A 15,296-nucleotide genomic window follows, 5' to 3' on the forward strand; every position below is an offset into this window, starting at 1 on the left:
TGAAAATTTGACTTTAGGATTCTGAAAATTAAAAAATAATAAAATAAAATAATATCCATTTATATCCATACATCAGGCACAGCAATTGTACCAGATCTTCTCCTTTGTATAGACTGCCTCTCTCCCCACCCGTTCTTTTTCCTTCTTTGTCCCTCAGCTTCTTGTTGGGTTTGGCCAAGGTGGGGAATAATAATGGGAATGGAAGGGTGGGAGAAGAGAGGAATGAGGACATTTGTTTCCCCTGCCTCCTTGTTCTCAGCCCCTAGGCCAGCACTGGTTTTGTGCGTTTATAGAATGCTTCACTCATTCCCCTGGTAGTCTTCGCAGTATTGCCTCCCATGAAAGTACGCACGTGCCCAAGAAGTCGTGGTGATGGAGATGGGTCTACAGACATTAAGTAACTTCTCAGCACCTCTCAACCAGAAAACGGAGTCAAGAATAAAACCAAGTCGGGCGCCTGGGGGGCTCAGTCGTTAAGCGTCTGCCTTCGGCTCAGGTCACGATCCCGGCGTTCCGGGATCGGGCCCCGCGTCGGGCTCCCTGCTCCGCGGGAGGCCGGCTTCTCCCTCTCCCGCTCCCCCTGCTTGTGTGCCTGCTCTCGCTATCTCTCTGTCAAATAAATAAAATCTAAAAAAAAGAATAAAACCAAGTCTCTCTGTTTCCATCAAAATGGCCACATCTCATTATTGCCACATTAGCTATGTCACCCAATTTCATGGCAAAACAAGTTTTCCTTAACCTGAATAACAAAATAGACTAAAGGGAACTAACAGACATACACAGAACATTCTATCCAACAGCAGAATACACATCCTTCTCAAGTGCACTTGTATACACCGTATGTTGGGTCACCAGGCAAGCCTTAACAAATCTAAGACTGAAATCATATCTTTTTAAATCACAATGGTATGAAACTAGAAATCAATAACAGGAGGAAGACTGAAAAATTCACAAGTATGTGGGAATTAAGCAACACATTCCTGAATAACCAATGGGTCAATAAAGAAATATAAAGGGAAATCAGAAAGTATCTTGAGACAAATGAAAATAAGAATACAACATATCAAAATTCATGCCATACGGCAAAAGCAGTTCTAAAAGGTTACAGAGGTTAAATGCATACGTTAAAAAAAAAGGAAGATCTCAAAAAATAACCTAACTTTACATCTCAAGAAGTTAGAAAAAGAACAAACTAAGCCCAAAGTTAGCAGAAGGAAGGAAATCATAAAGATGAGCAGACATAAAACAGAGCAGAAATAAAAAAAAATCAGTAAAAAACAACTAAAAGTTGTTTTTTTGAAAAGATAAACAAAGTTGACAAAACTTTAGCTAGATTAACCCAGAAGAGAAGGACAAGGACTCAAAGTTATAAATGAAAAAAAGACCTTATAATCGATACCACAAAATAGGAAAGACCACAGAGGCTACTAAGAAAAATTATGCACCAACAAATCAGGTAACCTAGAAGAAACAGATAAATTCCTAGAAACAGACAAACTACCAAGACTGCAAGAAGAGATAGAAAACCTGAACAGACCAACGATGACCAAGGATATTGAAGAAGAAATCAAAACCCTCCCACAAAGTAAAGCCCAAGACCAAATGGTTTCATTGGTGAATTCTACCAAATATTTAAAGAAAAAGTAGTGCCAGTTCTTCTCAACCTCTCCCCCCAACAAAAAAAAAAAACCGAAGAGGGGGGAACACTCCCAGATTCATTTTACGAGGCCAGCATTACCCTGATGTCAAAGCCAAACAAGGATACTATGTGAAAAGAAAACCATAGGTCAATATCCTTGATGAATATGCATGCAAAAATTCTCAACAAAATTCTAGCAAACCAAATTCAACAGCATATAAACAGGATCATACACCATGATGATCAAGTGGGATTTCTGTCTGGGACATAAGTTTCAACATATACAAATCAATAAACTCTATATACTACATTAACAGAATGAAGGATAAAAATCATATGATCCTTTAAAAAAAATTACATGATCCTTCCATTGCAAGAAAAGTGTTTAAGAAAATTCAACACCCTTCATGATAAAAGCTTTCAACAAATTAGCTGTAGAAGTAACATCCCTCAACATACTGAAGACCATATATGAAAAAAGCTGTGAAAAGCTAAGAGCTTTTTCTTTAAAATAAGAAAAAATTAGGAAGAAGATAAGGGTGATCATTCATCCTTAATTTGAGAGGAAGGAGTAAAATTATCTCCTTTTGCAGATGACATGATCTTATATATAGAAAACCTTAAAGACTCCACCAAAAAACTGTTAGAACTAAAAAATAAATTCCATAAATTTGCAGGACACAAAATCAACCCACAAAAATCAGTTGCATTTCTAGCATTAACATGAAATATCTGGGGGCACCTGGGTGGCTCAGTCGTTAAGCGTCTGCCTTCGGCTCAGGTCATGATCCCAGGGTCCTGGGATCGAGCCCCGCATCGGGCTCCCTGCTCAGCGGGAAGCCTGCTTCTCCCTCTCCCACTCCCCCTGCTTGTGTTCCCTCTCTCACTGTCTCTCTCTGTCAAATAAATAAATAAAATCTTAAAATATATATATATAAAAACATGAAATATCTGAAAGAGAAATAAGAAAACAATCCCATTCACAATACCTTTAAAAACAATTTAAAAAAGAATAAATGTAGCCAAGGAAATGAAAGATCTGTAACTGAAAGCTATAAGACACTAGTAAAAGAAATTTAAAAAGACACAAATTAATGGAAAGATATCTCGTGTTTGTAGGTTGGAAAAATGAATATTGCTAAAATGTCCACACTTTCCAGTGTCATCTATAGACTCAATGCAATCTCTATCAAAATTCTAGTGGCAGTTTTTCACAGAAATGGAAAGAATGATCCTAAAATTCATATGAAACCATAAAAGACCTTGAACAGCCTAAGTAATCTTGAGAAGGAACAAAGCTGGAGGCATCACACTCCCTGATTTTAAACTATCACTACAGGGGCGCCTGGGTGGCTCAGTTGGTTAAGCGACTGCCTTCGGCTCAGGTCATGATCCTGGAGTGCCAGGATCGAGTCCCGCATCGGGCTCCCTGCTCAGCGGGGAGTCTGTTTCTCCCTCTGACCCTCTTCCCTCTCGTGCTCTCTCTCTCTCTCATTCTCTCTCTCTCAAATAAATAAATAAAATCTTTAATAAATAAATAAATAAACGAGCTGTAGTATTCAAAACTGTACGGCACTGGCACACAATCTGACACGTTGATCAATGGAATCAGGAGCCCAGAAATAAACCCATACATATACAGCCAACTAATATTTGACAAGGGAGCCAGGAATACTCCATGGAAGAAAAGATAATCTTCTCAAGAAGTGGTGCTGGGGAAACCAAATATCCATATGCAGAAGCATAAAACTGGATCCCTGTCTTACACCACTAGCGAAAATTAACTTAAAATGGATTAAAGACTTAAATATAAGGCATGAAACCATAAAACTCCCAGAAGAAAACATAGAGGAAACTCCTTGACACTGTTCTTAGCACCAGTTTTTTGTTTTTTTGTTTTTTGTTTTGGATTTGACACTGAAAGCACAAGCAACAAAAGCAAAAATATATAAGTGGGGCTACATGTAACTGAAAACCTTCTGCACAGCAAAGGAAACAATCAGCAAATTGATGAAGCAACTTATGAAATGTGAGAAAATATTCAGAAACCATATATCAGGTAAGGGGTGAATATCCAAGTGAGGAAGTATATAAGTGAGGAATTTATACAACTCAAGAGCAAAAAACCCAAATAATCTGATTTAAAAATTGGCAGAGGAATGGAAGAGACACTTTTCCAAAAAAGACATACAGATGGCCAACAGGTACATGAAAAGATGCTCAATATCATTAATCATCAAGGAAATACAAATCAGAACCACAATGAGATATCACTTCACACATGTTTGAATGGCTGTTATCAAAAAGACAAGAAATAAGAAGTGTTGGCAAGGATGTGGAGAAAAGGGGACCCTCATGCACTGTTGGTGAGAACGTAAATTGGTGCAGCCACTTGTGGAAAACAGCATGGAGTTTCCTCAGAAGATTAAAAACAGAGCTACCCTATGAACCAGGAATCCAGTTCTGGGTGTATATCTGAAGGAGACACCTGCACTCCCACGTTCACTGCAGTATTCCTCACAAGAGCCCAGACATGGAAACAACTTATGTGTCTATTGATGAATGGATAAAGAAAATGTTACATATATGTACATATGTATAATATATGTATGTATGTATGTATGTAAGATCTGGGAGTAGATCTTAAATGTTCTTAGGACACACACACAGAAGATACTTATGTGAAGTAACAGATGTGTTAACTAACCTATGGTGGTAATCATTTTGCAAAATACATGTATATTGAATCACCACATTTTACACCCTAAAGTTACACAATGTTGTATGTCAATTACGTCTCGATAAAGTTGGAAAAAAATACGTTTTCCCTACAATGAGCCTTAACTAAGGTGGTTTAAAATGTTACAGGGAAAGAGCTGTGGTGGTAAAAAGGGCTGAGTTGGGGGGCAAGTGGAGGGGGAGGTTTGAGAGCTGCCCCTCCCTATGTGAGAAGCCCCGATGTGTCACTTCACTTCCCCTGACCTCAATGACTCCTCTGTTACAGTTGTCTCTAAAGTACGGAGGGTCAGTGGAGGGGCTTAGCGGGTCTGGGTTGGAGACGCCCTCTCCAGTCCCCTCACCATTACCCAGAACAACTAATCCCATGGGCAGTTTGGATCCTCCATCCTTCTCCCTCCCACTCAGGCTCCCAGTTCTGCCCACCTCTGCCCGGACAGCCAAGTGCTTCAGGGAAAGCCCCCCCCCGCACCAGAATGAATTTTTATCAGCCTCAGTCAGTCTGTTAGTCTAGTTTGCTTTGCCAAAAGATAGCCGCAGGCAATTGGATGGCAAGGTAATGCGGTCACCCCGAGGCTGCGAAGATGTGAGGGAATGTTGTGAGAGGTGCTTCTGGGAAAGGAGTTTTTACTTTTAAGAAGGGACATACACATACGTGCACGCACGTGCGCACACACACAAGTGAGGACTTTGGCTTTTTTTCTATCTTGACTATTATTATCTGCATGGATGCCTAAAACTGCCAAAGGCACAATGAGAGCCATCCTGAGCAGGCATCAGCCTGCGGACCAGTGGGGAAAGATGGGAGGGATGGGGTCCTTGCCACAGGCAGGGAGGCCTCTGCCCAGAAGAACCCTGGCACCGCCCTATGTCACCTTGTTTTATGAGATGCTAACTACCCCTTATAGTCCCAACTCCTTTCTGCTGGGAGCCAAAAGTACGATGGAGACAGATACATACAGATTGTGGCTCTGCTATTAACTTCTAGTATCCAAGGACACTGTCTGAAAGGAGAGGATTCTGTTCTGATCCTGTTCAAATCCCCTTAGTCCATTGTCTTTGTGCGAACCTCAACAGAGTGCCTTTAAATGGTCACCCCAGTCATGGGTCAAGCACCACAGAGAAGAACTCCAGAAATTTAAGACTATCTTTGTTCTGAATCTGCTCCCCTGACCCTCCCCTGCCCTCAATTTTCCCAGCTTTGGGCTTCCGCTTTTCACCTTCCAGTATGCAACTTGCCTTCGTCCGCAGCCTTAACTTTCAGGACTGCCTCCTCCATTAGAGCTTAGTCTTCCCATGGATTAAGGTGTGGGGTCGCCCTGCAACCACACTACCTCCATAGGACCCATGGCAGGGTCCCTGCCCTTTCCTCTCTCCGCATCTCCCATCTCACTCGGGGCATCTCGGGGTTTTTGCTTCTCTCCTCTTTGGTTTGAGTCTCTCCTCTGGTTTCTGCGGCTGCCCTGTCTCCTAACTCTGATCAGAGCCTGAAGGCATCACTGTGAGTCCTCAGTCTCTGTCTGAACGGGCTCAACATTCCCTTGTAAGGTGCCGAGGTGTCTTCAACTCTGTTTCCACGGAGGGCAGCTTCTCTTCGGTGTGCATTTCTTGCAAAAGCCAGCTGCAGCTGCTGCCTGGGACGGGCCCTCCTCTGTGCCCCCCCCCCACCCCCGAACCACTGCCCCCGCCCCTTCTGTGACACACAGGAATTGAACTCTTGAGCTGGCTGTTTTGGGTGGGAAGGAAAGCACTCTCAGATTGGACACCATTCTGTTGTCTGCTCCCGGCCCTCTCTTTCTCAGGTTTAGCAACCAGGGCTTTTTCTGATCAGAATTTTCAGACCCACAATAAGAAAGCTGCATCAGGAGCTGAGAGGCGTGAAAAAACGGGCAAAAACTCCCCTGCCCTTGTTTTAGTCGGAGATGCCTGCCTACCTCCAAGGTCCATTCCAGCTCTTAAATTCCATGCTTCCAAATAAGATAGTAAAATATTCAACTTTATGGATTGCTAACAGATTCTTGGACCAAAGCTCGAGCCACCCCCAACATGCCTGATTGGATAACAATGCAAAGTACAATGGTCTAACATGTGCAATGCATTGTCTCTCCCTTTTAAAAACTCATTTTACGAAACCCCTTAATTGAATCAGGCTTGAACTTCCTGTGGCATAAAACCAAACAAAATTACACCGATGCTAAAAATGTAAATGTATCCCAGATACCACTGGGTGATGTATTCATGGGAACATTTAAGCCTGAAGACTTGCGTGCACACACTGGGATAATAAAGCAGAGCCCAAGGATCAGGCATCTGAGATATAAACATTTATGGAAATATTTTTAATTCCCTGCTTTCTTAGGATTTTAAAACTAGTTCTGACCTTAGAATACTAGAATGTCAGACCTGGGACGACCTCTAAGAGATCACCGGTAAATGGTAAAAAGGATGCCTGGAGGGGTAAAGCGGCGCACTCACGGGCGCTCAAAGTACAAACAGAGCTGGGGCTGGGTTTGGTTCAACACACCTGGATTAAGCTTCTATGCCGTGCCTACCACTGGTCTGGGCGTTGAAGTACAAAGGTAGAGAAGAAACAACCACTGCTTTCAAGGTAGCTCCAAGTGTTTGGATGTCCAGATCAGCCCTGGTTCTACCTTCTCCCTCATTGCGATGAGACTCCTTGAGCAACGGGAAACTCTCTCTTTAGCAGCACGTGCTTAAGCAACTAGGAAAAAAATCAAGGAATATCTCTCTGTCGCCCTCATCTTGAGCCCTGCTCCCCAAGCAGAGCCCCACACTGAGTCACGGGGGGTTCTGTGAGCTCTGCCCCCAGTAGCTTCACCTTTGTGCTTCCCTTTCCACTGCATGAACTCCTTTTGTATTATTCATTCATGACATATCCATGGATAATGGATAGCTACAGCCTGGTGACATTTCAGTTGATCACAGTCTTCCTGCTTGGCGGCAGGTGACGGGATCTCCTTGGGAGAATGCTTGTACAGAATCCTTACTTTCCTTTTTTTTTTTTTTCCCCAAAGAGTATAGTGAGCTCACCAAGGAAGAAAATTGCGCAGTGTGATGCTCTCCACCAGCGTGAAGATTTTGGCTCTGATGTTGAGGCCTAGCATCTCTCTTTTGTGGCACTGTTGCCAGGCAGACTTGTTACTGACACAAATTTCCTCCCTGATAAGTGGAGTTCTTGCCCCTCCCAACTTCATCATGCCTGCAGCCGGAGCTCGGCTGCAGAGGAAGCCAAGCCAGACACTCTGATTCACGCTCCTAAAATATCAGCTGGCCCGGGTATGCGAGTGATGCGATAAATCTGGGAAACATAAATCAGATTGTTGGATGCTCTATCTGTCCGTGTGCATAGGCTGCAGCAGGCATGCAGACATGCCCTCCAACTCTTGGGGGCTGCACCCAGGGGAAGGTGAAAGGTCATGGCTTCAGACCCGGGAAAGGGGACCAGGAGGGCAGCAGCTGACATGCAGAAGCAGCCTTCAAACTGTTGACACACATTTCAGGCCCCCAACCCGAGGCCGAAGTGTTCAGGCTCAGAGATTGTCAGGAGAAGCTGGAGAAGGAAGCCAGAGGAGAGGCCCTGATGTTGCAAATCTTCCAGCGTCAAGAACTTGTAAAGTCCCCGAGTTTGGACATCAGAGGGAAGGCTGGCTTCCGCTTCCCTAGGGCCCCAGTCACGATGGAAAATCCAATATACAGAACCAAGCGGGTTGGAAGCTTCCTTAAAGAACGCTCTAGAAAAAGCAAACTAACAAGGTCTTTCCTTTGGTGAACAAAGACAAGTGATTTCCCTGAGCCATTTAGTCATTTCAAAGGCCAGGGGAGAAGGGCCTTGTCCACTTAGCTTAGTTCAGGCCACTTGATCTTACAGTTTCTTGACCTGGGCCCAGAGCAGCGGGCTCATCACAAATGACACTACTCATCTGGGTTGGGATCCTTAGTACAAAGGTAATTTTAAATCTGTATGGAAGTAAAGAGGGTTCATCCCTCAGATTCTTAAGCCTCAGACATTGCTTTGCTCGGGTTTGGTCCTGCTGCATTGGTGGGACTCTGCCCTAAAATCCGATCAGATCCTCTGGGGCTTTGTGCCCGAGGATGCAGGGGAATAACTGGGAGAACAGACAGACAGAGGTGGATGGGGTGGGAGGTGCCACTTCAGAGCCACACTGGATGTAGAGAAGAGGAAATGAAGCGGCAATCAGCGGCCCACTCGGAAGTGTCTAAGAGGTTCATCCTGGGGAGCCAAGAAGGACCCAGGAACAGACTAACAGGTGGCAGGCCCAATGGCCCCACAGACATCATGGGATCAGGTGAGGAGCCCAGCCTACCTGTCTCCAGGTGTTCAGGCAAGTGAGATCATTAACGAGCAACAAGTTGAGATACTGAGAAATTAATTGTAGCTTATCTTTTTTTGCCACTCTGACCTATCAACAAAAACAATGAAAAGATAATTTTCCCCTCACCCTTCCAGGAAAAACAGCCAGCGCTTTGTGTTCCCAGACCTGGGTGTCCTGACCCCAGGCAGGGAGTTTCCAGCTCTTTGTGCGGTCACCACCACTCCCTACCTGGGGGAGTTAAAGAGGCTTCCAAGAAGGTAAGGGGGTAGATGTTTTTGTGATTTGTGGATAAGAGAGCATCAGGGCCTGGTCCCCTGAGGGGGGATGGATCTGGAGTTGTGGGATTCTCCACACGACCTGTCCCCTATACTTTGCGCTCTAGCCGCGGCCAGATGGAGGTGGTTGTGGGTGCTCACCGCCATGGGCCTGGGAGCAGCGTGAAGGGTCCTCCAAGGGGGTCCTGGGGACACAGAGAGGAGCCATGAGGGCCATCTTGGCAGTTGCCTGGATAGAAGTGCCCAACAGGAGGCAGGGACCAGCCCAGGGCAGAGGTTTCGGAGAGCGTAAACAGCCCCAGCGACAGGAGTGACCCACACCAATTGACAATAAGGTAGTGAATGAACTGACCTTGCAGATCTTCCAGGTCCAGTATCACAAATTCCTGTATCACATATAATTCTGCATGCTCTCTGTCTCCTTTTCACAAATTGATCTCCCCCCATTCCATGACTCAACTGACACAGCACCCACAGACGTCCAGCTCACAAGCACGCTCCAGTCTCCCCACTCCCTGGGCCAAGGCAACGGTTGTCCAGCTGTGCACCACTGGCATGCCATCATCCCGAGAGAAGTCCGAGCATACGGGGCTTGGGGGCAGACATGTGCCTCAGATTGGCCAAGTCCGAGATGCTGACAAAACATTACATAAGCTTTTGGATTGAATGAAAAAAAGCGTCTATTCTTTTTGCTGTCAGACTGCAAAACCGACAGCTCCACACGATCAGGCACCAACATGCAGGGAGCCCTTCCCCTGTTGGCACAGGAAGCTCAGGCGGGCTCTGTCTTTCTCTAGAATCACACCACCAAGCCAGCCAAGGTCTCCACTCTGGACCTGACCCATGGCTGGCTTTCCCTTGATTTCTGAGTTCAGCCGGCTTCCTGGGTCATTGCGCAGTAAAGGCAATACTGCCACGTGCAGGCCTGAGCTTGTCTTCTCGCCGGCCTTTGCCAGACATGTTCAAAGTCCCAGGATGTCCCGTGACAGGGCAGAGGCCTCAGGGGATGGCACTCGTGGGTTGACTGGTTTCCTCATGTCCCAGGCCTCTCCCTCCATCTCTATTCCACTTTCCAGTGTGCCCCCCATGTTCACCCCTTGTTCTCTATTAGTAAACTCCCAAGTGTTTAAACACTTCTTTCTCTGGGAAGCCCCACTAACTACCCAGGCAGAATTCAGTGCCTCTCTCGCTACACTTGCCCACAGTTTCATTTCCCTGTGGATTGTAGTTGTTTACTTGTTCTTCTCACTTACCAGATAGCAAATCCTTGGGGAAGAGAAGCCATAGCTTATCAATCTCTGAGTCTTGTGTAATTTGGGTGTAGTAAGTTTTTTTCCTTACATCACTTACAAATTCATTTTAAAAGTAATATTTCATAGGAGCATCTGGGTGGCTCAGTCAGTCAAGTGTCTGACTCCTGAGCTCAGCTCAAGTCTCAATCTCAGGGTCGTGAGTTCAAGCCCTGTGTTGAGCTCCACACTGAGCGTGGAGCCTATTTAATTAAAAAAAAAAAAAAAAGAAAGAAAGAAAGAGAGAGAGAGAGGGAAACAAGCCATAAGTGACTCTTAATGACAGAGAACAAACTGAGGGTTGATGGAGGGAGGTGTGTGGGGGATGGGCCAGAAGGGTGTTGGGCATTAAGGGCGCACTGGTGATGAGCACTGGGTGTTGTATGGGGGCGATGAATCACTGGATTCTATTCCAGAAACCAGTATTGTCCTGTATGTTAATTAACAAAATTTAAATTTGAAAAACAGTAATACTGTATAGATGGAGAGCCAAACTATAGCAATATCTGGTTTTCAAAAGAGATCACAAGCTATCCAAGTAAAAAATTCTCATAAAGTTGCTTATGGAAAGATAAATTTCTTTTTAAAAAATTATGGTAAAATATACAAAAATTTACCACTTCAAATAACCATTTTAGAGGATACAACTCAGTGGCATTAAGTATATTCACACTACCACCCATCTCCAGAACGTTCTCATCTTTCCCAACTGAAACTCCATACCCATTAAACACTAACTCCCCATTCCCCGTTTCCCCCAGGCCCGGCAACCACCATATTACTTTCTGCCTCTATGAACTTGATACTCTAGGTACCTCAGGCAAGTGAATCATACAATATTTGTCTTTTTATGAGTGTCTTATTTCACTTAGCATAATGTCCTCAAGATTCATCATGTGCATGTGCCAGAATTTCCCTCCTCTGAAGGCTGAATAATATTTCATCATATGTATATGCCACATTTTGTTTATTCCTTCATCCACTGATAGACCTTTGGGCTGCTTTCATCTCTGCGCTATTGTGAATAAAGCTGCTATAAACATGGGTGTACAAATACCTCTTTGAGACACTGCTTTCGCTTCTTCCAGGGGTAAATCCAGAAGTGGAACTGCTGGATCCTATGGTACTTCTATGTTAATGTTTGGGCGAGCCTCCATACTGTCTTCCCCAGTGGCTGCACCAGTTTGCATTCCCTGCAACAACCAAGAATTCTAATTTCTCTGTATCCTTGACAACACTTACTATTTTCTGTTTTTCTTTCTTTTTTCATAGTAACCATCCTAATGGGCATGAAGTAGTAACTCATTGTGGTTTTGATTTACAGTTCCCTATTGATCACTAAAGTTGAGCAAAAATAGATGTTTTTAATATGTTTTTTCAGCTTGAGGGACCTGGGTGACTCAGTTGGTTGGGTGTCCCAACTCTTGATTTCAGCTCAGGTCATGTTGGGGTCATGGGATCATGCTCTACATCGGGCTCTGTGCTCAGCAGGGAGTTTGCTTCAGGTTCTCTCTCCCTCTCTTTCTGCCCCTCCCCCTACTCTCTAAATAAATAATAAAATCTTCAAAAAATATGTCTTTTCAGCTTGTTTAAGAAATATAGCATGTATTATAGAAATTTTCAAAAGTACAGAAACAAAAATTACAGAAAAGTACAGGAATATGCAGGAGGGAAAAAAAAGTATGTGCAATCCAGTTACCTAGGGATAAACACCGTCAACATTTTGGGACCATCCCTCCAGTCTCTTTGTCTATGGAAGTGCATTTTTATGGCAAAAATTCGTCTTCTTATTTAGCAGCTCCCCATCCAGCAGACGCACCCCAGGAAGAAACCTTTCTTTGTTCAGTGAATTATTTGCTAAGTTCCTGAAGGGGTATGCTGGAGGAAAAATGTGTATCGTTGGTTTTGAGTGGATTACCAGGTTTTTGTTTTGCTGAGATGGCATATAACAAAGGGCAGGAGGCAGAGTGCTCGGGCACAGGTCAGGCGGTGATGGTGCTGGTGATGGTGGAAGGGAAGCATGTGGACAGTGAAGACGGACCACTGACACGGGGTGAGAATTTTGGAAGAAAGAACAGGTGTCCATAGAGGAATTTGATTACATTTTCGTCTCCATACAAAATTTACAATAAAATCTGTGTTGCTCACCAGAAGGTAGTGTAGTATATTTGCAAACACGGTCATCATGAAGGTGCCAGAAGGGGAGCATGGCTGCAGAAGAACAAGAACAAATGTTAAAGTAGAAGGAGACATAGCTTATATACTTATAGACACGGGCATTTGGAAACTTGGACTGATATTATGCACACTGTTCTTGAGCTTTTTCCCATGTAATTTAATAATCTTCTAGAACATTCTTTCTGGGCAAGACTATGAACTAGTTATCAAAAATCTACTTTTTCTTCCTGGCCTCCTTTGCAGTGAGATGTGGTCAGGTGATTGAGTTTGAGCCGAAGGAAAGTGGAAATAGTTTGTACCTCTGGGCCAAAGTTTTTTAAGAAGCAGAGGTGCCCCCTTCATCCTCCTTTCCCTTCTGCCAGCTTGATGAAGATAATGAGCCCTAGGAGATGGGGTAGCCAAAAAGTGGAAGGAACCTGGTTTCCTGAAAAACTAGTGGAACCAAGTGGGAGACCCAACTGCCGACCAGAAACACTTGCTTCAGATTGTCATGAGAATGAAAAATACATTTTATTTGTAACAGCATAGTCTGTCCCACCTCATATGCCATCAGTGGATGCAACTTAGTTACCCGATATGCTGTTGTTAGACAGTTGGAATGGATAAACTGCATTTTGAGGTGCAGAATTGTGTTTCAGTTCAACTGCCCAGTTGTTGGGTGTAGCAGATAAAGTGCTTTTGGCTATAAGTAACAGAAAACCGCATTAAAACTCATAAACAAAGAGGGACTTATTGGCTAACTGGGAGTCCAAAGGGACAGTGAAAGGCTCTGATTGCTACAGTGACACGAGGACTCTCTTTCTTCCTACCTCCCCTCTCTTTCACACCCAGTGTGGGTTGCCTCCTAGGGCTAACTCCCTGGTGACTGTAGGAGGCCTGGCAGCAGCGAGGTCCACATGCTGCCTTATTCCTATGAAACAGAAAAGATTGCTTGCCACAATCAACTAATAGCAGCTCAAAGCTTTGTGTTTATTGGCTCATCCCTGAACCAAACTCCGTGGCCACAATTGGACTGCCCGTGGTCCAGACTGATCAGGGCTATACGCTGGAGCTGAAGGTAGGCTTGGGCCCAGCCATACCACATAGCTGTCACCAACGGTGCTTATTTCTATATAGGGACAGAGAGCCTGGATTGTTCAGATACAGAGAAGAAAGTCACCTGATTCTAGCTTTCTCTGAAACAGACTAAAGCTCCTTTGGAGACACTAAATAAAAATCAGGTAATTTCCCCTTTATATGCATTGAAATATGTCTTTGAAAAAATTACTTTCTGCAAAAAAGACAAGAAGATTGAAACCATGAAAGAGGTTGATGATTTAAAGGCAAGGACATAGAGTCAACAACCAGGGGAAAATTAAATGACTTGGAAACAATTCTCAGAAAGAATATTTTATAGGAGGCACTTTTATGGTGGGTTGGCACAAAGTAGAAGAGAACAGTGGCATATCCTGACATCGTGCACAGGATATTTAAGTTCGAACTTGTTTCTCAGTCTGTTTCCCTCTCTGTTATTGGAATACTTTGCTCACTTATCAAGCAAATTAAGCATGACTGTCAAGGACACAGTATCTATGCTAAGTTCAGGCTACATATGCTGATCTTGGCTCTTCCTCCAGACAGTGTAAATTCTTTTTCCTGGACATCATACCATGTTCTAGAAATAAAAGAGAGGTAGTTAGGTGAATGCTTTTTGCCTTAGTCTGTATTACTTGTCCTCTAAGACAGGAATTAGAGATGTTTTACTTATTGGTTCAGAGAGGAACTGGGCCAATTATTTTAACGCACGCGAAAAATAATTCCTTTCAGCACAGATGCTCTTTGATTGACTTAAAACCCCTGTATGTAAAATCTGCACAAACAAAAGAAATGTGAAAAGATCTGCTATAATAAGATTAAGTTCAAATGACAAGGCAGGTATTGAATTTAAAATTAATTGGTAATGCCAACCCCAAAATGGTCTAATCCACCTTCTCTGTTGCTCTATAAGGAGAACACAAGCAAGAGAGCCTGTTTTTCTGCCCTAAATCCTTTCCGGTCTTTCCAGTGCAATCCTTAGAATCCAGCTCAATTTCCACTCCTTCCCTGGACTCTTCCTGGACTACTCCAACCCTTGTCTTCAGACTGCTTGGCACTCACTGAAACGGTACCAAAGAATAGGGATTAAAATCTCAGACTGTGATGTCAGACCTGCAAGCAACGTAGATCCTCAGTCCGCTCCTGGGACCTGGGGCTCTGCCACTCTGAAAAATGACTGCGAGGATAAAATGAAGTCATGCTTGATGAGAAGCAGTCAATAAATGTCAGCAATTAGTAATATGTTAATATTTTATGGAGAGTCTCCTCCCCCTGGCCTGGAGTAGCACAACATTAGGCAGATAGTATCTGCTCGACCTATCCCTGTTGCACTGGACAGAAGGGAATTGAAAATGTTTTCCAAAGTGGAGGATGGTTGTGGACCGGGTTGGGCAGAAAGGCCAAGGGCTTTTTTTTTTAATATCGAAACCCATTTTTTATATCGAGAGGGCAAGGGTCACACCATTCCAAAATGGGCCTGCAGCGACTACTCCATAAATGTAGCACGAAGCACCTACCAACTCCAGTGACTGAAAGAAACCCCAGGACCACTGCTATGAGAGAGAGAAGTTAAACAGAGGCTGTGAATGTCAACATACTGTTCAAAAGAGCACTGCAAGTCAGAACTTTGTTTGATGGCTGGCCAAACAGAAATTGGGGTCTTGTTGGAATTTCACCATGGGCCAAACTCACAAAAATTTTATTTGTTAGATTGTAATGGGTTTGGAGAGGAGAGGCGATGCTTAACATT

The 15,296-nt window shown here is 44.0% G+C and overlaps 1 protein-coding gene across 19 annotated transcripts in view; it reads right to left on the reverse strand.

Annotated features, from left to right (window-relative positions):
- SIPA1L1 (signal induced proliferation associated 1 like 1) overlaps positions 1–15,296 on the reverse strand; it is a 466,784-nt gene that overhangs the window by 432,849 nt on the left and 18,639 nt on the right. For all 19 annotated transcript variants that reach the window (XM_088024540.1, XM_028087081.2, XM_088024541.1 and 16 more), the window contains 2 exons: positions 12,443–12,505; positions 11,352–11,487 (listed from right to left, as the gene is read on the reverse strand). The gene's annotated coding sequence lies outside the window, so the exon portion shown is untranslated. The remainder of the gene's footprint in view (positions 1–11,351; positions 11,488–12,442; positions 12,506–15,296) is intronic.

The sequence above is a fragment of the Eumetopias jubatus genome, unplaced genomic scaffold, assembly GCF_037043125.1.
Source record: "Eumetopias jubatus isolate StellerSeaLion01/CBP00866 unplaced genomic scaffold, mEumJub1_p1.0 scaffold_7, whole genome shotgun sequence".
Lineage (NCBI taxonomy): Eukaryota > Metazoa > Chordata > Mammalia > Carnivora > Otariidae > Eumetopias > Eumetopias jubatus.